The sequence below is a fragment of the Sturnira hondurensis genome, unplaced genomic scaffold (assembly GCF_014824575.4).
Source record: "Sturnira hondurensis isolate 20B ecotype Veracruz unplaced genomic scaffold, ASM1482457v3 Scaffold0006413, whole genome shotgun sequence".
Classification (NCBI taxonomy): domain Eukaryota; kingdom Metazoa; phylum Chordata; class Mammalia; order Chiroptera; family Phyllostomidae; genus Sturnira; species Sturnira hondurensis.
This window is the reverse complement of record NW_028079044.1, coordinates 49,039,766-49,064,516: the sequence shown is the minus strand read 5'-3', so window position 1 is coordinate 49,064,516 and position 24,751 is coordinate 49,039,766. Positions and strand designations below refer to the sequence as shown.

Below are 24,751 nucleotides of genomic sequence, written 5' to 3'. Positions count from 1 at the left end.
TGGGCAGATGTCGAATCCAGCAAATGCCTTCTGCTTGTTTGACCTACCCAGGAGGAGTGGACAGACATCGTGGAACAGAAGGTGTCCAGTTGCAAGGACCCTTAGGGACCACCCAAGGCAGTGGTGTCAACCCCGGAACAGTGGGCCCCAGTGGCGGCCCCACACAGCAACTCAAAACATCAAGCCACCTTTGCAGGTCCCCCCTCTTGTCCCTTCTTGTGTTTCTCTCTTAAACTACTTTTCCTAAGGGCGATTAATCATCGCCTTTATGATGTCTTCAGTGTCTGGGCCAGGCCCCGCATGGAGCACACAGCCAGTGACCATCTGCTGAGTGGACTAACACAGGTCCCCGATGGGGCGCCCCGTGGGTCCCCTCACGCACACTTCAAACACACTGCCCTAACTCAACCCCCTCGTTGTCCACAAGAAGATGGATGTCGGAGTGAGAAAACGGTCAGAGGTCAGGTGGCTACAGTCACAGAGCCAGGACATCCAATCGACAATGCTGTCCGTGGCTCCATGGAGATTTAGGGCTGAGGGGCCGAGTGCTGGGCTGTCCCCTCAACCCCTGTAGCTATAGGACAGAAGGGGGTTGTTGTAAAAGGCAGATTCCTGGGCCCCACTGCAGGTCCCCTGCATCCCAATCTCTGGGAGTGGCATGCAGGAGCCCTGTTGAGCTTACGTCTCCTGCTGTCATCCTCGTGCCCACTGACCTTGAGCTTGGACTCCGATGCTCCCTTATCTGGCTCCAGGAGTAACCCGAGGCTCTGTCCATGGTGATCATTCTTCTGTTTGGGGCCCGGTTCAAGAATTGCTGACCTGAGACTTTATCTACAGAGAGTCATGTTCTTGCATGAATTATTGACTCCATAAGCATTTACTACTGACAGTCACTCTGTCCCTAGGGCTCCATCCTTGTCCCTCTTTTGTTTTCTACAGCATCCCCCGGTGATCTCATGCACACCTGGTCTCCACCACCACCTGCTACCTGTGGCTCTCCCGAGTCTACCTGTCCTGAAAAATGCAACTACCCGTAGCTGTGTGACTTTGCAAGCAGGGCTGCAAACTCTTTGTCACTCCTCCCTTCAAGAGGGGGGATCTATATCCCTTCTCTAAGTACCCGGACAGGCTTTGTGACTGCTAGAATAGAGCACAGTGAATTTCGGAAGCCCAGTGATCAAAGGCAAGCACTCCCATCTGGTCCTCCTGAACTGCACTTTCAAGGAGAGAACTCGCTGAGTCCAGCCTATAAGCCAACCCCTCGGCCATCCCAGACACAGAAGTGAGGAGGCCTGATACACCCCCGGCCACTCAAGTGACCCTCAGCTTTAGGTCCTGCTTGATGTGGTGAGGCAGAGACAAGCCCTCCCTACGGGCTTCCATCCACATTCCTGACTCTCAGATCCAGGGTGACAAGGCCGTATCTGCCGTTTTCTACCAGTAATTTTGGGGTGTGGTGTAGTATGCAGGATTGGTAACCAGGACCAGCTGCAATGGAAAGCCCACAAAAACCTGGTATGGGACAAGCGGACACGGCCATCATATCCTTTTCCTTCCTGGGCGTCGGCCTCCGCTCTGTGCTGGTTGGGACTGTGCTGGGCTGAATGTAACGAATAGGGTTGAGTGTTGCTGAACATTTTCCCTCACAGAACAAGGGATCCAGGTAAGATGCCGCCGGCACTGACTCCACATCTCAGGTCCGGCTTCAAGAATCAAAGGAGCACGCTCAGCCTGCTCCTGCCATCAGAGATGGCTGCCGCCTCTCAGGTGCGCCTGGTGTGTGTGCTTCCCAGAAGAATCGGAGCTGTGTGTGGAACACAGGTATGTCAGGCGAGGCAGGACACTCTACTTACATGTGAGTTTGTGGTTTTGGCCCCTGTGAGTTCCCAGGTTCCTCACATTCTCTGTTTTTGGCCACCGCTTTGTGGCGATTTGCTACCGCAGCCCTAGTAAGCTGGCACCTCTGGGAAGGTGGACCCTGTGGCAGGGATGTTGGGAAGCTGTGGTCCTTTAGGGGTCTGGCCGCCTCCAACAGCGGCAGGCTCTGTATGACAATTTCAGGGACATAACAACGTGTAATTTAACCAGAGCATCTGGGCCGAGTCAACCCCACTTCTGCCAATTTGCCTGAAGATAACAAAATTGCTAGTTCAAAAAGACAGAGGAACCCCTAGGCTCACTGCAGCGTTAACTACGACAGCCAAGACACGGAAGCAACTTTGGTGTCCATCCATAGATGAGTGGACAAAGCAGATGTGGTACGTATACACAATGGAATATCACGAGGCCATAAAACAGAAGGAAATCTTGCCACTTGCAACAACAGAGATGAACCTAGAGGGTACTGTGCTCAGTGAGGTCAGACAGAGAAAGACCAATACCGTTGGTCTCACTCATACCTGCAATCTTAGAAAACAGCCACACAGGAATCAGCAAAACGAAACGGAAGCAGACAGGGAGAACAAGGAGCAGGAGGGCGAGGAGTTAAAAGAAACGAACCTTCTGCCTCATGTGCAGCAGAAAGAAGCAGCTCCTCAGGGCTTACTCTTAAGAAACCCTTTCCTAGAAAACCCGAGTATATTTCTCTTTGTCTTGTCGGTCCCAAGGGAGATGACAGCTACTCATTCCTGAGCCAAATTCTGGCAAAGAGAGCGAGGTGGTCGGGACTGACCAGTTGCTGACCAGCCGGCTTGGCAGGCTGTGGGGTCTAATGCACGTGAGTAGTGCAGCCTTGCGGTTCTGCCGACTCCACCCCCCCAAGATTCTCCGGGTTGGAAGGGGGCTTTGGGTTATGCCCTCCTTACGTTCTCTGTAAGGGGAAATCTCCTGCACGGCTCTCCTTCACGTCTCCACTGGGCTTGCTGGTCCATGACTGGGGAGGCCTGCCAGTGGGGTTCCTCTTCCAGAAAAACTGAAACCCACAGTGGGTGATGACGCTGAAAGGATAGCCCGGGTGTGGAGGGGCTGGGGCTGCAGACACACCAACAACTTTTAGGGCTGACCCCAGGACTTAACAGAGAAAGCTGCTGGGCTGGGAGGGAACTGAGCTGCTGGGGGAAGGGGAGCAGGGAGCCAGAGAACCAGGGGGTCTCTCTCCTTCCAGCTCCCCACTTTCAGCTTGAGTCTGCACATTCCCACAGTACCTCTTTTTATATAAGGGAAGCTGGGCCGGTTCCTCACAGCCCTGAGAGCCCTATTTAACACACTGTCCCAAACACAGAGCACCACCCGCCAGCAGCTCCGAACTCACCTTTGACAAGCAAAGCAGCGCTTTGCTTTTCTGCACGATCACCCAGACGGCACCAGAACCCATTAGGACCTTTCCACCAGGATGTGCCAGGGGCAGGGGTGGGGCGGGGTGAGATCAATTTCCTTAACCATTGTTCCTGAGCTCTGCTGCTGCTCCACAAGCATGGGGGGGGGCCGTGAACCTTACGTCAAAGTCGGGGCTCCCCGAGGGAACTCAGTGTGCAGACACCCCCAGTAATGACTAATACCAGTTGTTCTCCGGCTGGGTGTGTGTGGGGACGTATTCAGGGGGACGAGGAGGGATGCTCGAGTGTGCACACATTCCTGACACTTAGCCCCCAGCTCTGGGCTCCTGCAAAGGGTCCTGGGGTGGCAGAAGTACTGCTTTCCTGGAGTGTCACAACTCCAAAAAAAAAAGAAGAGGACAGGCCCTCTCTCCTACCTCCTGAGACACGCACTGCAATGGGAAGGAAGAGGGTGGGGAAAAAGCCCATCAGCCATCTGGGAAAAGATGTGTCTGATGTGCGTATCTTTATATAGACACGGTGATGATTTATGCGTGTCTCATCCCAGAGTCACTCAGTGAGGTTTCCCTCTTGCTGCGGAGTCACCGAGGGGAACTGCCAAGACCTACGGGCTGAAGCAAGAGGCTGACTGGTCCTTGGCTGCAAGGCAGACCAGCTGGATGACCTGGGGCCACTGACTTGCCCGGCCTGGTCCTCTCCAGATGCTACCAGGATAGGAGTCCAGTCTTAGACTACTACAGCGTTTTCTACAGTACTTTTCAAAGTGCTTTCCTGCACATTATATAATTTGATCTTGCAATAAACAACACTGCTTTATTAATCCATCCAGGAGCCGTTTACTGAGCATGGGCCATGTGACAAGTGTGTGACGGGTGCTGCTGTCAGCGGGGAGAGAGACGCAACATTGTCCCTGCAGCAAGCTGAATCAAACAGAAGGCAAAGGCACCGGTTATCTCATCATGCAAAGCCACAGGGCGCTTCAGGCCCTTGTCCTTGAGGGCAGCAGGAAGACCACTCTTGTATTTTGGGAGCTGGAAGATGCCCGGAGCCACACGTCCAGGTGCTGAGCCTGGGACTCCGTTAGAAAAGGTGGGAAGAGGCAGCCTGGGAGCGAACAGTAGTTGATGGCTCCTAGGATACTCCCTGGCTTCCCTCCTCCCCCACAGGAAAGCATTTTGGAGAAACACCAAGAGTGCAGAATACCTGCCACACATCTCGGTGAGAGCAAAGTCCAGATGTTTCTAGGGAGGCCAAAGGGCACCCTCCCTCATCCAGAATTGAAATGAAAACAAAGGGACTCATGAAACAAGCCAAACTTTCCTCTCAAACTCACGGAGGGCAGAGACCTGGCAAGCTCCCGGGCCCCCTCAGCACTTGGCAGCAGTCCTTGAGGAATTTTTAGATTCACATGCTTTTTTATTGTTTTGTCTCCCTGCCCACTTTTGTCCTCCCCACCCCCTCTAAAATCCATCTCCCTTCCCCCTCTCTCAGTATCTTTCCTTTTCTCCCCCAAAGGCCCTAGGGGCTCCCCAATGCCCCCACCCCATCTCCAGGGCGCTGTTTACACACTGTGGGCAGGGACCTGGCACGGAGAAGCCCATTATGAACACAGCTTTTTTACTGAGTGCCTACTATATCCTGGTACAGTTTGAAGGGTCTGACACATATGAATTCCCTTAACCACACAACAGCCCCATGGAATGGACATTTTCCCACATGTGGAAACTCAAGCACAGAGCAGAGTAAGCGTAGGGATTCTGTAACTAGCCTCAGAGCTCACACTGGGTGAGGTGAGTGGCAGGGCAGCATTTGAACCCAGGCCTCTGATCGGCTGCCCTGGCCTGAAGCCTGGGGCTACAGCCTCTCTGGTGAAGGGGGGCCTAGAGACCCCTCTCCGTGTCCACTGCAAAAGACTGGTCTCCCCTGGGCTGGTGAGGCTGGAAGCATTAAAGGACCCGGAGGCCAAGCTTTGCCTCTTTCCTCAGCATTCCTCAGAAAAGTTGCGAAAGATGTGAAGTCCAGTAAAGAGGACTAGACCTGTACAACTAGATTTTTTTAGTGCTTGTTAACTCTGGTGTCCAGCGTTTGGCCTCTTAGCCTGGCACTCTGCCATCTGGCAAGATGTCTCCCATTTCCCCACTTCCCTGGAAAGGATGGAGGGCAAAAAAAAAAAAAAAATCCTCAAACTTACCCCTAAGAGGGCCTGGTTCTAGAAGCCCCAGCCCCAGGCCACCTTGGGGCCAGCCCCTACCTGGGGTCCCCCTTCTCTACACCACGTTGCAGCTTCAGAATCCGGGAGCAAGTAAAAAAGGTAGGCGGTCAAGCGGGGAGGGGACCTGCCGCGGTGGCCACTCAGTGGCTCCGAACTGGGCCCAGTTGGCCCAGCTCCGCCGCGATCCTCCCTCCTTAAATTCCACCTCAGATCCGGCGTCCTCGAGCATGTGGTGCCTCTGCACCGTCGCCAGCAGGGGGATCGCCCCCTTCTAGCCACCTCGCACCCGACCGGGGCTCCTCAGGGCACTGCCACCTCCTCCCTGGGCTGACCCCACGAGGCCCTGCGCAAACTGGACGCCCTTCCCTAGCCTTGCCAGTTTGCGGGCGGAGGCCGCGGCGCGAGGTGGAGCGGAGCTGTCCCCGCAGCGCCCCCCTCGGGGAGGCGACTCGGTCCGTGCCGCCTCCAGCGTTTCCCCGGCCGGGCCTCGGCCGAGCCCGCTTGGGTCCACGTGGCTCTGGAGCTCTATATTCGGCTGGCGGGGAGCCCCGAGCCTGGGGAAAACCGAGCAGAGCACTGGTGGGAGACGGCTGCGGGGGAGGGGCAGCGCGGGGCCGAGGGGCGGGCGCTGGGCGGAGGAAGGGGAGGGCCGATGGGCCCAGGCGCCCGCCCTGCTCTGGCGCCCCAGCTCCGGGTCCCGGCCGCCGGGCCTGCCCCGCCCGTTACACCCGGGGGAAGGTGTTCCCGAGACCGCTCCCAGCCTCTCTCCGCCTCCTCAGCTCCAGCCCCTGCCGGCGGAGCTCCACTATGCCAGACAGTTTCGACACTTTGCAAAGACAAAGACCAGAGGGAGGAGGAAGAGGAGGAAGAGGAGGAGAGAGAGAAGGAAGGGGAGATGTGAACTGGGAAGGGGGCGAGTGTTTGGGACACTCTCCGAAGCCCCTCTTCCCTAAAGCCCCGGAAATTCCAGCGTGTCCCCCGCCGCGGTGAGTGAGCGCGCGGAGCCGGCCGATGCCGGGGTGCGCAGGGACTGCGTCCGTGGAGTTGGGGCTCGGGCAGTTTCGCGTGTGTTCCAGTGGAAGGGTGGTAGCTGGGACCCGGGAACAGAGTGGTGGGGAGGGGCGCAGGAGGGTGTGACAGTGGAAGTGAGAACGAAGACCCCAGGCGCCAGGGGAGAGACATACGTAGGGTGACCCTGCCCTCGCCCCGGCATCACCAGGATCTCTGGGAGAAGGCTGGGGCTCAGGAGGCTTCAGTTTTTACTGCGAGAGATGCTGGGAAGCTCAGCGCCAGATCCTGGGCAGCGGTTTCTGGGGTGCTCCTAGTGACACTGCACACTCGGAGCCGGGCTGGAATATCCCGGATCGGGGCCGGGGGTGGGAAGACACCGCACCGGCAGCGGGGCTCGGGGTGATCCGGTACAGCGTTCGCGGGACAGTATCCGGATCCAGCCTCCAAATCTGCTGGGAGCAGGCGTAGGTTCGGGAGGTGGCCGTTGTTCCCCGGGGACTCCAACGGCCCACGTTTCACTGGATACCGTGGGGAGTTGGCGCCGGGGAAGAAGCAGCTGGACGTGGCGTGCTAGGCAGTAGGGGCTGGGGTGGGCGAAGCGGAGCCAGTGGCGGGGGTGGCGCTGGTGGCAACTCGAAACTCTGAGTCCTCCCTAACCCCATTAGGCGCCGCAGCTGCAGCGAAATAATTTTGACAAAAGTTAACAACTTGTTTGCATCTCCCGGACGTGTGACCTGCCCGGGGCAGGGACCGCTCCTTCGCAGAACGCAAGGGGGCGGGAAACCCTGACCCCGGGACAGAGCGCCCCCGGAAGGGGATAGAGCTACATTCCGAACTGGGACGGTGGCGCAACTTTCAGCTCTTTTTAACTAAGCGTGAGTGTGTTTGAGCATGACCTTGAGGGAGAAAGCGCCGCTGAACTTGAGGTGGGTGTAGAGGTTGTGCCCCGGCTTAGCACAGATATTCCCGAGCGCTCCTTCTTCCAACACCCGTGGCCTGGTCTCCCGGAAGAGAGTGAGGATCCTTCCGACTCTTTTTTGGTCTGGAGCCCCGAGTCTCTTCTTCCTCCTACCCGAGGGTCTCTCCTAGCGCCTACCACGGGCCAGGCTTGGTGGGGGCGCACCGCGAGTGCACATGTGCGCACCCAGAAGTGAGAGTGGATGGGGGCTGGGCGAGTCAATGCGTCTCGTCTCCAGGGCTTTCCTTGTCTCCCCAGAGGGAGACTGCCTTGGCCTTGAGGGCAGTGACCTCCTCACCGGGTCGCCCCATCAGGCATTCTCCTGGCTTTCACATGGCCACCCCCGGGGACCCCTTGCCTCTTCTGGCTCATCCTCCTTGTGGGTCCCCACGCCCAACGGATTTGTGTTGAGATAGTTTCCCCAGGGAGACAGCGAGGGCCTACCCTTGCATTGCGGCTGTGTGCGTTTGTGCAGCTGATGGCGAGGGGGGCTCTCTCGAGAGGGGGAAAGGAGATAAGCAGGGATCCTGCTTGTCCGGTCGTCACCACTGCGCCTGGAACGTAGTAGGTGCAAATGCTAAGATGGAAGGCGCCGGCAGGGGCCTGTACATCTCCTCCTCTCTTTCTCTGCCCCATTTAGACATTAATAGAATAGACATTAATCTACCTAGTCAAGCACTGAGCTTCTGGACGTGCCTTGAGCACCTTACTACACGCTGGGTGTAAAGCCGGTCCATTCCTAGAAGCTGCTGGGAGAGCATCCTGGTTTTCTTTTCTGGGAGCTGTTGGGAGAGCGCCTGGGAGTTTAGGAAAAGACAAGGTGCACTGCCCCCTGCCGGTTGCTGGGGAAACTGGCTCTTGATTCCCCGGTGGGGAAGGGGCGCCCACAGCAGGATGCCTGGGGTCTTTCCATTCATGGTGCCTCCTTTCACCTTCTCTTCCTGCCCCCAGACACAGGGCACCATGGCTATTTTTGGAATCCGTGGTTGGCTGAAAACAGGGACCTGAGTTGACCATTGCATGTCCCCTGCCTCTGCCCAGATCTGGGAGTAAAGTGAGGGGGGTGGGGCTCATCTAGTTTCCCCCCCCTCTCCCTGACTTTGGGCATGAGATTTAGTGTCTCAGGGTCTCAGGTTCTCAGTTTCGATATCTGTACAACGGGATCATCACCACTACCTTGCAGATACGTTGTGTAGAATAAACGTTGCATGTAACTGTGAATGTGTGTGTAAACATATGTGTGTGGGGGAAGGAAGGCTAGCATAGAGCTTTTGGTTGAGTAAGTAAGTGACAGAAGGAGTAGGGGTCTTCTTCCCTGGCCTGGGAACAATCTCACGTGCCTGGAAACAGCTGAGCTTGCATTCTCCAGACCTGCCTTGGCTGTCCAGGTTTTGCCCCTGGGGGCAAGGCCAGGGCCTGGGCAGAGCGGCGCCTTCCCCTGAGATCACTGACTGGGAGGCCTCCGCACCCGCCACCAGTGTGGGGCTAAGAGGAAAACAGGAAGGGTTCCCGGTGATGGTGGAGGGTTTCTTTAGTGGGTGTGGGTTTTGCTTCTAGACGCTCTGCACCAGCAGGTGAGAGCTAACTTCTAGCCACCTCCTTGCTGACCTCAGGGCTGTGTTTTCTCTGGGAGACACAGGCCAGGTATTTCTCTGGCTAGACTGCTCAGCACCCCTCCTGAAGTCGGGGAGCTCCACGGAGTTGGCTGGTGGACACCTTTGGTCCTCTAGGAATGGGGGTGGTGGTGGTAAGGACTCCCTGAGCCTCATGTTTTTGTGGGACATTGTGCCAGGTAGGTCTCTGCCTCTCCCCTCCACCAAACAGTGCACCCCCCCACCCTGCAGACCAGGGCATCACTTGGAGGCAAGCTGTGGGCAGCTCCCCTGGAAGGGGCCTCTTTGACTCTCCTGGTCAGTTAACCTTGCCTGAGTCCTTTGCCGGGTAACAGCTGCTGACTCAAAGGAGTTATATTTGGACAGGATTTTGCCTTATGAGATCAAAACCTTAACCCTCTCCCCAGGCCCCTCCCACACTATAAAAAGCAACCAAGAAATTGGAAAATGAAATCCACAGTCATCTCGGCCTTACACTGCTTCCCAGTGAGCTGTGTGTATGTGTGCACGCGCGCGCGCACATGCGCGCACGCGTGCACACCGGAAGAGCTGGCTTGGGCACAGAAAATCCTGGAATAAGACTTATGTACACTTTGTTCAGTTGCTGAGTCCACGTGGGACCTTCAGCACCCGCCAAATCTGAGGCTCTGAGACTCTCCTGCTCTGATTGGAGCACGGGAACCCAGCAAGCGCCTCGGTTCTGTCCCCAGGGCCAGTTATTCGAAACTTGGCAGCCAGACTGTTCCAAGCTCTAGGTCTCAGTTTCACTCTCTGCAGAATGAGAGGCTTGGAGTTGTGCTCCAGTCACTTGGGGGGCATGAAAGCCTTTCTTTGTGCAGACAGCCCCCGCCTCATTTGCTTTTGCCTCCAGCTCATCCTCAGAACCCTTCAGGCGTCACGGGCAGCAGAGGCAGCCCTGGGCCACCCTGTGCCCCGGCACCTTACACTCACCTTGCATTCTAAGTCAGTCTCCGGCAGTTCCCAGCTGTGGGGCCTGAAGCCTGACAGCTGAGCTGACATTTTGGGGGACTCCCATATGATACCTGTGGCAAGAGGAACCACAGTGACTTCACCAGGGCCTGTCTTGGCTCCACTCTAAGAGCTGAAAATTTTCTTCTGAATCACTTTGTTCAACTCTTTTCGTGGTCATGTCAAAGTGCCGAGGCCCGGAGGGGAAGTCACGGAGCTCATCGGGAACACTGGCTGGCCTCCCGAGCTCCGAGGCCCTCGCTGCGTCCCCATCCCCGAAGCCACACTCTTTCCTTGTCGGAAACCAGCGGATCCGTGGGAGGCCTGCAGTGTTGTTGTTTCTTCGGGTTTCGTTGTTGGTTAGATTGTTTTGATTTCCGCCGAGCCAGCGTTTGTTTCACAGGCATGTAGGTTCCAGGCACCACACAGGTGCTGGAGATAGACAGATGGAAAAGTGCGCAGTCGGTCGGCCCTTGTCCCTTGACCCTGAAGTCACAGTGCTGGTCCCCCTGCTTGCGCAAGAAAAATAAGGTAAAATAGTAGCTTGGCCATGGGTGTGTTCCACATGGTTCTGCGGAGGGGAGGGACCTGGGGAGGGGTTTTCGAGGTTTGGTGCTTTGGCTCGTCTCCTGAAGTACGTGCTGATCTCAGATTTTTGCTTCCGTGGGATCCATCCTTGCTGCTCAGCCAGAGCACAGGTCTCTGAACGATGTGCCCCTCCGACGGCTTCAGAGTGCGGCATGTGTGAGCGAGAGTGGTTGCTTTGCTTTAAAAACCTAGTCCTTATGTTTGAGCTCAGATTTAAACAGCTGACTTGGGAGAGTGGGTTAAAGGGGATGGCAGGCAGCGTGGGGGGAGGGCACCCAGGTTTCGAGAGCACACCACCACGCCCCACTGTGTGAGCTGGGCAAGCCCTGCTCCTCTGCAGGCTGGAGTTGAGGGTGCATGTGGGCAGTTATCCCGTGGGATTCGGGGTACCGTGAGGATTAAACAAGATCATGTGTGGGAGAACATCACACCCGAGGCCCAGCTCCCGGAGCCTTCTGATATCCCAGCGAATAGTCTCTGTGCAAGAATTGACTGAAGGTGGAAAGTTCTGGAAAGCTCCTGGAAGAACACCTGAAGTGCAGGCTGGTTTTCAGCTTAATGGTTTGTTAATACCACCCATCCCCCAAGGAGCGAGGCCTGTTGACTGGGCTGTAGTACCAGCATGCTTTTCTCATCCCCATCCCCAGGGTTGTAGACACCTTGTCCATTTCTTTCCCTGGAGACACAGACACTTACACCTGGGCGGTGGGGCGGGGGAGATGGAGTGCACTGGGGAGATGGACCCTGAGCCGTCCTGCTGCCTGGCCACTCAGCAACAGGTGTGACATGTGCCCGAGGTGAAGGCACCTACCTGCAGGGGACTCAGTCTGTTGTGGTTAACCCTGGGATGAGGGCGAGACAAGGGGTATTTCCTACAGAGTTGGGGACCTGAGCAGGAGACCCACTGGCCTGGGACTCAGAACCTCTAGGTCCTGGTCCCGGTCCCTTTCCACTTGCTTCTTTCTGGGGACCTTGGGTGTGTCACTGAACCTCCTTGAATCTGCATTTCCTAACTAGTAGGTGGCAGTATGAGTTCCCACTCTGGGTGATCCCTGGAGAACAGGGAGGAGCCCACAGGCTCCTTGCCCTGGAGATAATATGCTTCTCTACCTTTTATTGAGCGTTCCTATGTGCCCAGGAGGGTGGCAAGTATTTTAAACATTAGATCCTCCTGGGTTCCAGTTGGAAACATGCACCCCCAAATCAACAAGGGGTGTGGCAGCACCCAGGCCAGTGACATCTCCCAAAAAGAGGTGAAGGGAGGGCAAGGCGAGGGTCACCAGCGGAGGAAGGGCCCATCTGGAGGAGCCGACAGAAGCCACTGGGAGAGAATCACAGCCTCCCTCCTCAACCTGGCAGGGAGGAGCAGGAGGCTAAACTCTGCCGCCTTGCTCTGTCCTGCCTGCCCCGCAGCCGCTGTGCCACCAAGACGTGAGCCCACTCTGGGAGGTGGGTAGCAGTGGGAACCCCAAAGGACAGAGGAGAAACCAGAGGCAGGAGAGGAGCTCGCCCAAGGCCACCCAGCAGGGGAGGCTCGAGTTTCCCCCCAGTGCTCTCCGTGGCCCCTAGTGAGCACACGATCATATCATCCGACCTTTAGGTTTTTTCAATAGCGTCTTCATGAAAAGCAGAACAGTCTAGCCTCGGTATTACGATTACAGCCCAAGACTTATCACTTACAACTCTGTGATCAAATTATTCACCTTTTCTGTGTTTCCATCTCATTGGCCATGGAGAGGATGTGATGTGAAAATAAACCAGAGTTACCCTGCAAATCTTAGCTCTTATTCCTGAGATGGCTTGTGGATGGGTTGTCCGTGGGGCCTGTTCACTATTCAAATGTGTGAGACATATTTTTACATGAAAAGTTTTTTCCTTCCAAAAATGTCTGATTCTGGGGCCCTGAAGGGAATGTAACAAAGTCGAGGATTACTTGCAGTAATTCTGAAACGTGGACGGGAGAAGACTGTGAGCACCAGGTTGTTTGGCAGAACCCAAGGAAGACTTTTGGAAGGCTCACTTTTTGGGTGTCCAAGAAAATACTCTTTCTGCATTTCACCAGAAATTTTTTTTACTTAAAAAAAAATCAAACCCAAGTAGATATCATTGTAATAGATTTTGCTACATTAAAAAAACCATTTGAATTCACATTGAACTAACAGCCGGAACAGGCTAAAAATTCCCCTCATGCATATTTACTTAGTGGAGGGCTTTGGAGGAAAACCCAACCAGAAAACCCAACCAGAGCAGACCTGGCTACTTCTCCAACTGAGAGGGTGGGATGACTCCAAAATTGTTTCATGCTCAGAAAGCCTAAAACAACTCCACATGAAGGACGAAAAATCTATCTAATTGGGCATTTACCTTTTCGGAAATAAAAGGTTCCATGGCAAGAAAAGAAAACACACACACACACACACACACACACACACACAAAAAAAAAAACCTCTTTTCCTGGAAGACTTGACCGGAGCCCAAAATAAACCCCTGAGGCCTGCAAATACCTGCCTTCTCTCTCCTCTGGTTTCATGGGCTGTTGCCAAACACCTCGGCACCCCCAGGGGTCTGAGAGCCCCGCAGCCCCTGAGCCCTGACCTCTGCCTCTGCAGCCATTGGCATTTGCAGCCCCGACCCTCCGTGGCCCTCAGGGCAACTCTGGGGTGAGGGCCCTGCTCGTAGTGCATGTGAAGTGACTTCCCCAAGGTCACACCACCTCTCTTTCCACCCAGATCTTCCGCATGCCAGAAATGGCCTTCTTGTGAAGGTCACCCCAGGGCAGGAATGAGCCCACGAGGTCACCAGTCTGGCCGCCCCTCACAGGTCTCCCTCGGCTCACCTCTCCAACCCCCTCACCCACCCTGCCCACCTTGAATGGTGCAGGCGAGGGAGCTGAAGCTCCATGAGGTGAGGAAAGGGCAGGTTCAGGCCTCTGACCCGGGAGCCGCCCCCTTCACCTGGCTCTCCTTGTCTGTGCCTCCCCGCGTCGCCCCCCCACCATCTACTTGGCTGAGTCTGAAACAGTGACAAAGAGACACGCGTCCACCTCTCACCATCCTGATTAGATCCTGGAGTCCACTAAGGAGCTGAAACTTTGTCGTCGTAACAAGGGGACATAACACAATACACCCCAACACCACATAACCACACGAGGCAGCGTCAGAGAACTCAGCGCAAGATAACGTCGTGTCATAGGAGTCAACAACCACAGCTACCTTGTACGGCCCATGTCAAGTAGCTACTGATGAAGCGGAACCGGAGCAGACTTGGCCAAACCTGCGTCTACCTCAGGCCCCCAGGTTCTGCTGCCGAGACCCAGGTGGGCAGACGCCAGTGGCACCGCCAGAAAGGAGCTTCCAGGAATAACTCAGACATTTACTGAGGTGGTTTCCTGCTCATTATTTTGCATGCAAACAGTTTTTTCCATAGCGGAGGGAGTCAGCGACTACACGGAATAAAGGCAAGGAGCCCAGGCACGGGCAGGAGTCATAAGACAGAGGGGAGATGGGACCTGCAGGCGGCCTGGGCACTGGGAATCTGGCTTCCACGTTTTGGGGAGGGTGAATGGATGAACTGTCAGCCAGCAAAGAAAGAGGTTGCTGCATGCGTTCTTTCCTTGAGTGGGGCTTCAAGGAAAGTAATTTTAGTTGATGAATTTTCTAAAAAACCACAAGAGCTGATCTGTGGAGGCTACGTGATGAGCTGCCTCCAGTTCCCCATGTCCCATCAGTGCCACCACCATGGCCAGGCCAGGGTGCCTGCTTCCTCAGAGTTGCCCATGGCCTTAATACCAAATCCCTCGTCTTTGCAACAGCCCTATGAAGGACCTGTACTTTTTAAACCCATTTTACAGACGTGGAAACTGAGGCTCAGAGAGGCCACTTGCCCAAGGTCACACAAGCTGGAAAGTGGCAGAGCCACAGCTCGTAACTTCCCCTTTTCTGCCCAAAGCTGCAGCTCTCAGGTCCCGTGCTGTGCAGGCCCCGTATCATCCTGTGTCTCCTGACCCAGGGAGCCTAGAAGAGTTGGTGGGGGGGTAGCCCCCCTAGAGGCTGGCGAAACACGTCACACTGGTTGCCCCCAAACCGAGCTCGGGATGTGCACTATCCCACCCTATGTGTGTAGCAGGTGGGCCCAGCCTCTTTGGAAGGAGGTCCTGAGCCGTCTGCCTGTGCGTTTCCCCAGTGCTGTTTCAGCAGCCTCATCGCGAAGGCTGGGGATCCGAGCTTCTCCCCCAGTTTGCCATCTGGGGTGAGCGGGACTGGTTTCTTTAGCCCTTGATGATCTGGCTGGATTTTTAGATCCCCAACTCGTGCCTTGCACGGCTGACAGCAAACACGTACCCTTGGCTCTTGGCCACAGATGGAATTGGGACAGTCACATGGTGCCCCGGGAATCAGAAGGATTGTGGGGCTGCCAGGGGGTTGGAGACAGGACCCTGAGCACAAAGGCTGTCATCAGACGTGAAAATGCACCCAGCTCCCTAAACAGGTGCCCCTTGGGCACCCGCACCCAGGAAAATGACAAGGAAGTTGCTATTGCAACATTGGAAAATTCCCATTTAATAACCAACGTCTTCACAATGGAGAGAAAGATTTGTTCTTGCTTCTTGCAAACGCTGTTAATCCTACCACCTGGTGGAGAGTTTAATGAATAAAGACCATTGCTTGGGAACCACATGAGCTACCACAAACAAGAAGGTCTTTGTGGGGAATATTCCTGGTTGTGTCTAAAGCATAATCTTAATATCAAGCTTTAGTCTTTGGGCAAAAACCAAAACCAAAGGAGCGGATCAGAAGACAGTGAGACAGTCCGCTACCACCTAACAGGAATTTCAAATGGAAACCGCGCCTTTCATACGGGTGTGAGGCATGGGCCCCAACACAAAGACAGCTCTTCCTTTTCTGTCTTGGCCTCTGGCGGGGGCCAGGCTGGGCTAAGGCAGCAGGGTCTGGGCGCTACAGGGCTGTGTCCCTTAAACTGGCGCCTGTGTAACGACAAGTTTCCTGACAAGGTGTCCTGGCCCTGGGGACAGTTTCGACTATGGGAATACGTCTGCATGGTCGGAAACTGCCCCTGGGGTTGGAGTGAAGGAGTTCTTCTCTCTTTTTCCGAGCGTGAGCTGTGTGGTCACAAGCCATGACCATCCCTGGAGGGGGCAGGAGGGAGGTGCGTCCGCGAGGAGGCCGAGCCCTGCCCTCGTTCAACCTTCGCCTGCTCCAAGACTTCAGTTCCTCTCCGGAGTCACTCAGTGACAGCACTGGCTCCGCTGCTTCCTTGCTGTGCAGCCTTGAGTGAAAGGCTTAACCTCTCTGTGCCTCCATTTCCTCTGAGCCTGTCTGTTGGTTTTCGCAAATGCTGGCATCCGTCTGTCCTTTCACCTTTCTTGAGTTTCTGCCCAGGAAACACCATGCAGTGGTCATTCCAGGCTCATTTAACCTTCTAGAGAGGCCTGATGGTCGTTATTGTCCCAGGGAATCTGACAGTGAGATTATTGAGTCTTATTGAAGTTGGCCACCTGACGTCAGGGCCCCCAGTGGGGAGTGGCTGAGTGAGCTCTGTGCCCCCTGCATTCACCCAACTGCACCCACACCCCCCACACCCTCTCCACTTTGTTCTGAGGGCCAGACAAGAGGCCGAGAGAACAAATTCTCCCCTTCACTGAACCATAGTTCAAAGGGTTATAAATAGGACCGTTAACGGTGGTCACATGCGCCACTGACAAACTCGTGGGATGCCAGCCATGGCCTTTGGCCCAGGGTTTCCATGTGGGAAACATAGAAGTTTTCCTTCCTTCTTTCTTCCCTTTTCCCCTTCCTTCCTCGCTCCTTCCTTTCTTCCTTTTTTCCTTCCTCTGGTCCACAAACTGTTGCTCAGAAGCACACAGCGAGGCCTCCGAGTGAGGCTGCGGTTGCCTGGAAAACAGACCCCTGTCCCCCTTCCTCCCAGGTCCGAGAAAGGAGCCCCGTTCCGGCAGACACTGGGAGGGCTCGTCAGGCAGAGGGGACCGCCCCGTCTGCCCGCACAGCCCTCCTCTGGAGCAAGCCCAGTTTACCCAACAGGACAGCCGCCTCGGGGGCACCTCCTGTTCTGGGTGGGGGTGCTTGGGGGCTGCGGGGACAGGAGGGCCTGGGTGAGAGCAGGGGCTCACCGCTGATTAGCTGTGGGGTCAGGGGCGAGTGCCTTGCAGGTTCTGGGCCTTACCCTGCCCGGCTTACCAGACGGGAGTGGGGATAAATAACGACACAGGAGAGGTAGAGGAACCTCCAGGGGCACAGCCGGTCTCCCCGCTGGCAGCAGCTGAGTGTGGGTAGAGCCGGTGCCCAGGGATGGACCCCAGAGAGGAACCCGGAGACCCAGTCTTGTGACTAGAGTGATGTGTGTCGTACATGACCTGCGTTCTTTCAGTAATCAAGCGGGGTCCGGGGTGTTTTCCTATAAGCAGGAAGGGATTGAGTGAGACCCACATTTTAGGAAAACTGACCGGCCGCCATTCTGTAGGTAGTCCACGTGGGCCTTACTGGGAGTTGTGTCTGCCATATTTGCTCCAGTGTGAGAAACTGGTGACTTTGTCTCTCTGGGGTTGTGGAACGTTGGTTATGTATTTGGGGGCTGAGGACCTTGAAACAGAAATGTCCATCCTGGTCACTGAGGGAACTGGGGAGCCCTTGGTGACCACAGGCAGCCCAGTCACGGAGGTGCATGCTGTCCCTCCATCATGAACCTATGGGACTCGAGGGGGAGAAGACCACCTCCTCGAGCCCAGCTGGTCTGGGTGGTGAAGGGAAACCTGGCGCGCAGGATGGCCCTGGCTTTGACAGTTCCGACTCCGTGGCCTTGGGCAGATGCCATTACTCGTTAAAGCCTCAGTCTCCACATCTGTGAAATGGGGGGAGGACTGCCCCCCTCTGAGGACTACCGTGAAGATGGAATGAATCGGGCACCGGAAATGCTTAGCTTGGTGCTGGCCTTATTGCCTGTAATTATTCTGTGGTATCTATTATTAATAATCGCGTTTCCCCTGGCAAAGCACTTAGCCTCCGGACTCGGAGACCCATGGGTTCTGAGGACTCCAGCGTGCTCACCCTTTTCAGGGAGGGACGGCACAGGCCAGAGAACGGCTTTTGCGGCCCAACAGGCATGCAAGTCTGGTTCATTTTCAGACTCACCCGTCTGGCCTCCTCAGTCCTGGGCCACTCAGCCCCCCCCCCCAACCCCTGGCTGTGGGGACCACCCAGCCGCCCTGCTCTGCTTTCCGCCGCCCCTNGGTTCTGAGGACTCCAGCGTGCTCACCCTTTTCAGGGAGGGACGGCACAGGCCAGAGAACGGCTTTTGCGGCCCAACAGGCATGCAAGTCTGGTTCATTTTCAGACTCGCCCGTCTGGCCTCCTCAGTCCCGGGCCACTCAGCCCCCCCCAACCCCTGGCTGTGGGGACCACCCAGCCGCCCTGCTCTGCTTTCCGCCGCCCCTCAGCAGCAGCCCTGTTGTCCTGATTCCTACACCCGGCGTCTCTGCCCCTGCACCCTGCTCTCATCACGCGCCTGACGCCCCAGCACACAGGAGATTTTTCCATCAGCTTCTGATCTGCCCTCGAGCCTTCCCATTCTGGGTCACCTGTCCCCTTTGCAGCCTGGTCTGGCTAGACAGTGTCCGTCTTGATCTCACTCTCCGTGGTCACTGTGTTCTAGACAGGAATGCAGACTCGAGACCACCCACTTGTTCACTCACCACCTCCCACTGGGCACAGAGAGGCCTTGTTCCTCGCCTGTGTGCCCGTGCCCCCTCCCCATGCAGCGGGCTCCTCTCGGGCAAGCCCAGGAGTGTACTGCTGTCCCCACCAGGGCAGAGCACCATCCCAGCCTAGGAAGGGCTCAGTAAACGCTGCTGGGAATCGGTGAGTCCTGGCCTGACCAGAAAGCCCAGTGAGGAATTAGGTTGTCGTTCAGGCTCCACTCTTTACCGTGACCTTGAGCAAGTCAGTCTCTTCAGGCCTCCGTTTACACACCTGCAAAAGGATGCAAATAATGGTACACACACATCACAGACCATTGTGAGGACAGACTGGGGTTGTGAGCACAAACACCTTAGTTTGGCAGAGTGCGAGTGAGCACTTAGACATGGTATCTGCTACTGCTTATCGCCACTAGTTTCCCCTGATTATTGTTTTATTAAAGTTTTTCTAGTCCCTTGGTGTTGAGGACTGCCCTGCAAAGTATTGAAGCTGCTAGAGTTTCCACTTTACCAGGGAGCAAACTCACACTCAGCAAAAGGCTGTTTGTCTACAGTCAGGCAGCTGGACCTGACCAGCCTCCCGGCTCAGCACACCGAGCCACAGGCCGCACACTTCGGAACACGGCATGACCACAGGCTCTGATCAAACATATGAGTGACTTAAAAGCGCAGCAGCGACATTCAGCCAGGCCCAGGGTGAGCAAGTACTCAGCTGATCCCTGCGCTTGGAGGGGGAAGCGATGATTTATTAGGCAGACTGGCTGCTCCCGTCCAGGACTGCACCACGGTTTTATTTCCAGTCCTCTGCTCTGGGCCGGGAAGAAACAAAATTGGGGAACAGCATCTCCTGTGTGACTCGCTGTGTTACGTTGTGCAGGAGAGACGGACATCAGGGTGTGTGAGTGGGCTCTGAGCGGTGGAGGCACTGATAGGGGAAAGGGGGGTAATTATAGACCCAGAATAGCAGGAGGGAAACGGAACTGCCACTTTTCCTGGGATTTTGCATCTGCGCACCAGCGAGAGTCACTGGACGTTCTCCTGGCCTCCGAGTCTCCTGGTTTGAGCCCAACTTGCTGAGGAGGGTCTGAGTCGCTGCCTGGTGGTGGCCAGTTTGGTGGGTGCATATGAGAGGCTGGAGGGGCTGGGGCGGGGATGAGAGGCAGTGAGTGTGCTGGTGAGTGCCCAGCGGGGACCCGAGTCCTGGCCCTGCCCTCCAGCCGTGTGGCCTGTGAGCCTGCCTCTCTGGGTCTCCGTGTCCTCCTCTGTGACCTTGGGCGAGTCACAGGACCTTTTCTGGGCCTCCCTGAACATGGGGATTATGTCCGACTGGCGTTCCTTGGATGGCCCATGTGTATAAATGCCTTGCATCGTTTTTAAGAGTTGAGTTGTCGGTCTGAATAGGAAGTAATCGTGGGAGGGCTGGAGAAATGGGAGGAATAGAAGAAAACGAGGAGGGCAGAGGGTGGCACGCAGAGTCAACACGTGGCATTTTAGAAAAATTTTCAGGGCCCAGGTCACAAAGCAAAGGGCAAGGAGAGTCTAAGTAGCTGATGACGTGCTCCTGGGACCAGCAGGTAAGGCAAGTTGGGTATCGACCTGTGTGTGTTTGGCGCCTCAGGCCCTGCTCCTGGGTACAGCCTAGTCTTTAAAAGCCCCATGGTTACAAGCTCACCAGTTGGGGTAACGCAAATCACCAGATATATTTTTAAAGGCCAAGAAGACAAATGACAGAATTGCCTCTGGTTGATGTTCTGCTCCAAGGGGAGTCTTAGGCTCTAGCTGAAGGTCACAGGCACCTGGCCGTGGAGTCAGACACTGGGGCTCAGGTGGGAGCAGGGCTCCGCATGTCATTTCATTGGCAGACTTGCCCCTTACCTCTGATGGCACCGACCAGTGATCATGGCCCTCCCTGTATGTGCCTGCAGGCTTCCGTGTTATGGTGAGCATCCATTATTTCGTAAGATACAGAGTACGTAACACTCAACTGGAGGTTCCTGCTCGTGGTAAATCAGGCACTTCCTAATGGTGCTCAGAGATTCATCGGCTTCCTTCCTTCCTTCCTTCATTATCCATTCATTCATTCATTGGCCATTACTGAGTGTTTCCTGTACCCATAGGCTGTGCAGTGCAGGTTGGGGTGGGGAATCTAGAGGTAAGTAAAATACTGCCCTCTCCCCCGACCCCTAAGGCACTCAGTCTAGTCAGAGTAACAAGTCGTAGGATTGAGGTGCTCTCTGGCACATACTATGTTTTCTGGTAAATGCAAGCATGAAGGAATAGGCAAAGGGATGAAGACAAGCACGTGAATAAAGAAGCTGCCTGTACCCAGGCTGGTGAGGCCCCTAAAAGGAGGGCGACACAGGAATTCTTGGGTTCATTCTCTCTTGGGAAACGGTGATTGGCTCTCTCCCTCTTGGCCAGCCGAGTGCTGGATGGTGAGGGGGGAGTGGTGAGTAGGACAGAAACACGCTTGCCTTCACGGAGCTGTCAGGCTGGTGACAGGCACTTTGTGGGGACAGAGAACTTTCTGTGAGTGTGCAGGGGCCGTGCCTAGCCTTGTCTGGGTGGTGAGCAGAGCTGTCCCTGGGAAGGGCCACTGACACCAAAAACCAAAGGCTGAGTCGAACGCACGGGAGGCAGGGGATGGTGTGAGCTGGGGATGGGGGGGTCTGGGTGACTGTTTACAAGGACTCCTTGGGCCCCTGCCAAGGGCAGGGGCTGACATTGAGGAGGCAGCACGGCCGGCCAGGTCAGGGGGCTGGGACAGGACGCCCCCGCCTTCATTCTTCTCTCAGACAACAGCAGGCCAAAGGAAGTGTCGTTCCCACAGCCCTCCTTCCCTGGACACTCAGCCCCAGCAGCCCTCCCCCGGCCCAGTCTTCTGTGCAAACACCCCGCCCCCGCCAGCGAGCTCCAAATAGAATCTGTTTATAGTCAACACCAGAGTCTTCAGGCGGATCTGGGGTCAGGCTGTGGCTGACACCTGCTGATTTTACTTCTGAAATGGTTTTGGATCTCTCCCTCCTCGTTTGCTCACAGCCCTGTCTGGTCCTCACCCACTCTTGGCCTGCCCCTGGTGTGGGCCACCCTTGTTTTCTGACGTTCGTGTTCATGGTGTGGTGATATTGTTGCCAGGGGTGTAAAGATAACTTGGTGGTTGTATCAGTTAGCTTCCTCTAGGTAACAAAAAGCCCCAAACCCCAGTGCCTCAAACAACGAACATTTGTTGTTTCTCTTGAGTCCAGGGATTGACGGGGCATTTTTTTGAGTGTGGGCAGCTTGGCGGGGGCTTTCCAGACCAGCTTGGGGGCTGAGCCTTGGGCTTCCCTCCTTGGAATACCTCATCCCGTGCGGGGAGGGGCTGGCTCAGGCGTGTTAATGTGCCAGCAGCACGATTCATTCCAAGCAGCAAGGTAGAGGACGTTCGGAGCATTATGCTTTGGCCTTTGTAGGCCTTTATTCCGTCCCGTGTTATTGGCCCCTTGGCCACAGCAAGTGACACGACCAAGTTCAGAGTCAAGGTGGGGAGAAATCAACTCCCCTCTAAAGGGGCGTGCATAGAAGGTGGAGTGAGGGAACTGGGGGGCCTTGCTGCCATCTTCTGTCCCAGTGGCTAAGAGGAAGACTTGGAACCAACAGAACAGGGATGTCCTGTTTTGGTCTGTTCGCTACCACTTGCTGCCTTCAGCACCCTGGGCAAGTTGACTCACCGTCAGAGCCTCAGCTGCCCATTCGTAATGCGGGAACAGTCAGCTTGGCCCCTTGGGGGTTTTGTGAGAGGGTCACAGGAGAAAATGTGTGGCCTGTACACTTCTCGGTGTTCGGGACCCAGTAGGAGCTCGGCTGGGAGCCTGTTTGTATTCCCAGATGAGGTCTCCGAAGCCACGTCCTGCTGGGCCTGGGCCCCTTTGTCCCAGGGCCCCTTTGTCCCAGGGCTGGTCCCGCACGTTTACTTCCACATCTTCGCCCTTGTTCCTGGAGACATTTTCCTCAAGGGTTTTTTTGTTTTGCTGTGTTTTGTTTGCAAACCAGCATCGCGCTGGTACGTCCACGGAGAAGCAGCTAAAAACATCCATTCCTTTTCAAGTTCTTCTTTCCCCAAGTGGGTCATTTTCCCCTCGGTTCTCCTGAATAGCGCTCCCAGGCCCGTGGCCCACGTGCCCCCACTGGTGTGGCTACTGGTCTGTGTCCTCCAGCGGGCTGAGCTCCTGGAGGGCAGGGATTGTGATTTACTCACCTTTCTGACTCTGGCACTGGCTCTGTGTGTGGAACAAAGTAGGTATTTACTGAAAAAATATTTGCTGTGAACTTGTTGCGTAAGTGGAGAGAGGGTTGAACGCCTGGCTGAGGACCCTGAGTCATCTTCAGAAGGCAGGGAAGGAGCACACGTCCACGCTCACGACACTCCTCCTGTCCCCTTTCAGCTGGCACTGTCTTCCGCCGCAGCCTTTCTGACCCGGAGCTGCCAGCAGGCGTCATGCGAATCGTCGGGGGCTGTGGTGGGCAGTGGCCCTGAGCTTTGTGGCCAGGACTGTTCCACTCGGGACCAGAGATGGACCGTCCCTCGACCTACTGAGGTAAACGATGCGCTAACCCTCTCTGCAGGAGTGACAGGTGTTACCTTTTCTGGTTCCTTCCTTGGATTATGCTGGGTGGGAAGAAGGGTTGTGTACCCCTCCCTCTCAGTCTCTCTGTAGCGTGGCCTGTTCTCCCGGGATAGTCCACGAAGAGGGAATGCATTCTCCCTCCGGGCGGAGCACAGGCCTCTCCGAGGGTCAGGCCACCTCTCTCTCTTTTTCTGAAAAGGAAACTGGGACTCTCGTGAAAACCGGTCAGGAAAATCCTGCACAGGGATCATCCTTCCCTGACAAGTGCCTGCCGGGCCTCCCCAAGGGGCCCGGGGTGTCCTGGAGTGAGAGTCAGCCAACAGCTGTGGCCCACAGGACGAATGTGGCCTGGACATTTTTTGTCAATAAAGTTCTCGCGGCGCCCAGCCAAGCTCGCCGTTCAGGCCTGCCTGCCGCACAGCCGCACACTACGGCGGTCGTGACAGACACCGTGTGCACGCAGAGCCTGAAATATTCACAGTCTGTCCCTGACAGAGATGTGGGCCAGCCCCTGGCCCAGAGCCGAGCTGCCCACCTGTGGCAGCAACTCACGTGTGGCTGTTTCTATTTTGATTCATGAAAGTGGAGTAAAATTAAAAACTGAGTTCCCAGTCGCACTTCCCAGTTTTCAAGTGCGAGTAGCCACAGGTGGCCCGTGGCGACCACGGCAGGGCCGGCGGCGGAGTTGCTGGGGTGCCTAACTCGGCTTGGGCATAACTGCATCCACTGTGGGAGAAGGAGGGTTGTGGGGTGGGGGGGAGGGGTTTCTATTGTACGTGATTATTGGCGAAGACCTCTATCTACCTACCTCCCTGTAAAAATGCAATTACTTTTAAAACGTCTTTGGGCAGCCGACCTATGGTCTCCACATGTGAGTCCATGTAGAAACGAAGGCACTTGGGCCTTGGGATTTCTTGGTTTTATGTATACAAATGGGTAGATACGAGCTTAAGCCCTCCCCAGTCGCAGGCAGCCAGAGGCATATGGCTGGGGAGATAAACAGGAGGGGAAGAAAATGAGCTAAGGGTGGCGTTCTTGGAAGGAGGTGGAATGGGGGGAATCGAGGTGGTAGAAATGGGAAGGATTCACTCCCTTCCTTTCAACGAACCCCTGGAACAAAGCCTCGAGGACCCGGCCTTGTCCCCTCTCAGAAGGGGCGAGCTCAGCCGGCCCCACGCGGCCCAGGCCTCCACTGGAACTCCCATGCGTCCCCGGTCCCCAGCGGGACAGACGCAGAGTGTGCTGATGCCTGCTGGTTTCTTTCACGCACCAACCCATACTTCTGAGTTCTTTCCCAGTGCCCAGCTGTGTTCCAGGCAAAGACCCCTGGAGTTCCCACTCCAGCAAGGAGTCAGGGAGGGGAACAGATTGAGGGGAAGCTGAAAAGCAGACGTCTATGGGCATCGGGCAGGGTCGGGGCCAGGCAAGGGCTGGGGAACACGGTTTAGGTGCCGTGGCCCAGGGCACGTTCGTGGAGCCCAGTCACCGTGCTGAGAAGAGCGACCCAGTGAGGGGTGAAGGGGAACAGGGCGGGGAGTGGGGTTTGCCTCGCAAAGGACAGGGGGGAGGGGCAGGCTGGTTTTGTCCCTGTGCTCCTCCCAGGCTGGGAGAGTCACAGCCACGGACCCTTTCCCTTAAAACTCAGGCATTTCCTCCCCCAAATACACGCTATCAGCTGGCCCAGAAGCAGCGGGGGGCCAAGGCATTCCGATGAGATAAGAGGACTTCCTGGCAATTTGGAGTGAAAACTGGCCCCAGAGAGAGGTGGTGGAATTTCCGACGCTGAGAG

The 24,751-nt window shown here is 55.9% G+C and overlaps 1 protein-coding gene across 2 annotated transcripts in view; it reads left to right on the top strand.

Moving 5' to 3' along the window:
* The first annotated feature begins 6,152 nt into the window (after positions 1 to 6,152).
* Positions 6,153 to 24,751, top strand: part of ST3GAL1 (ST3 beta-galactoside alpha-2,3-sialyltransferase 1) — a 63,813-nt gene continuing 45,214 nt past the window's right edge. Inside the window, exons 1-2 of one of the 2 annotated variants that reach the window (XM_037048590.1) lie at positions 6,153 to 6,473; positions 22,780 to 22,932. The gene's annotated coding sequence lies outside the window, so the exon portion shown is untranslated. The remainder of the gene's footprint in view (positions 6,474 to 22,779; positions 22,933 to 24,751) is intronic. The other variant, XM_037048592.1, reaches the window with a different exon arrangement.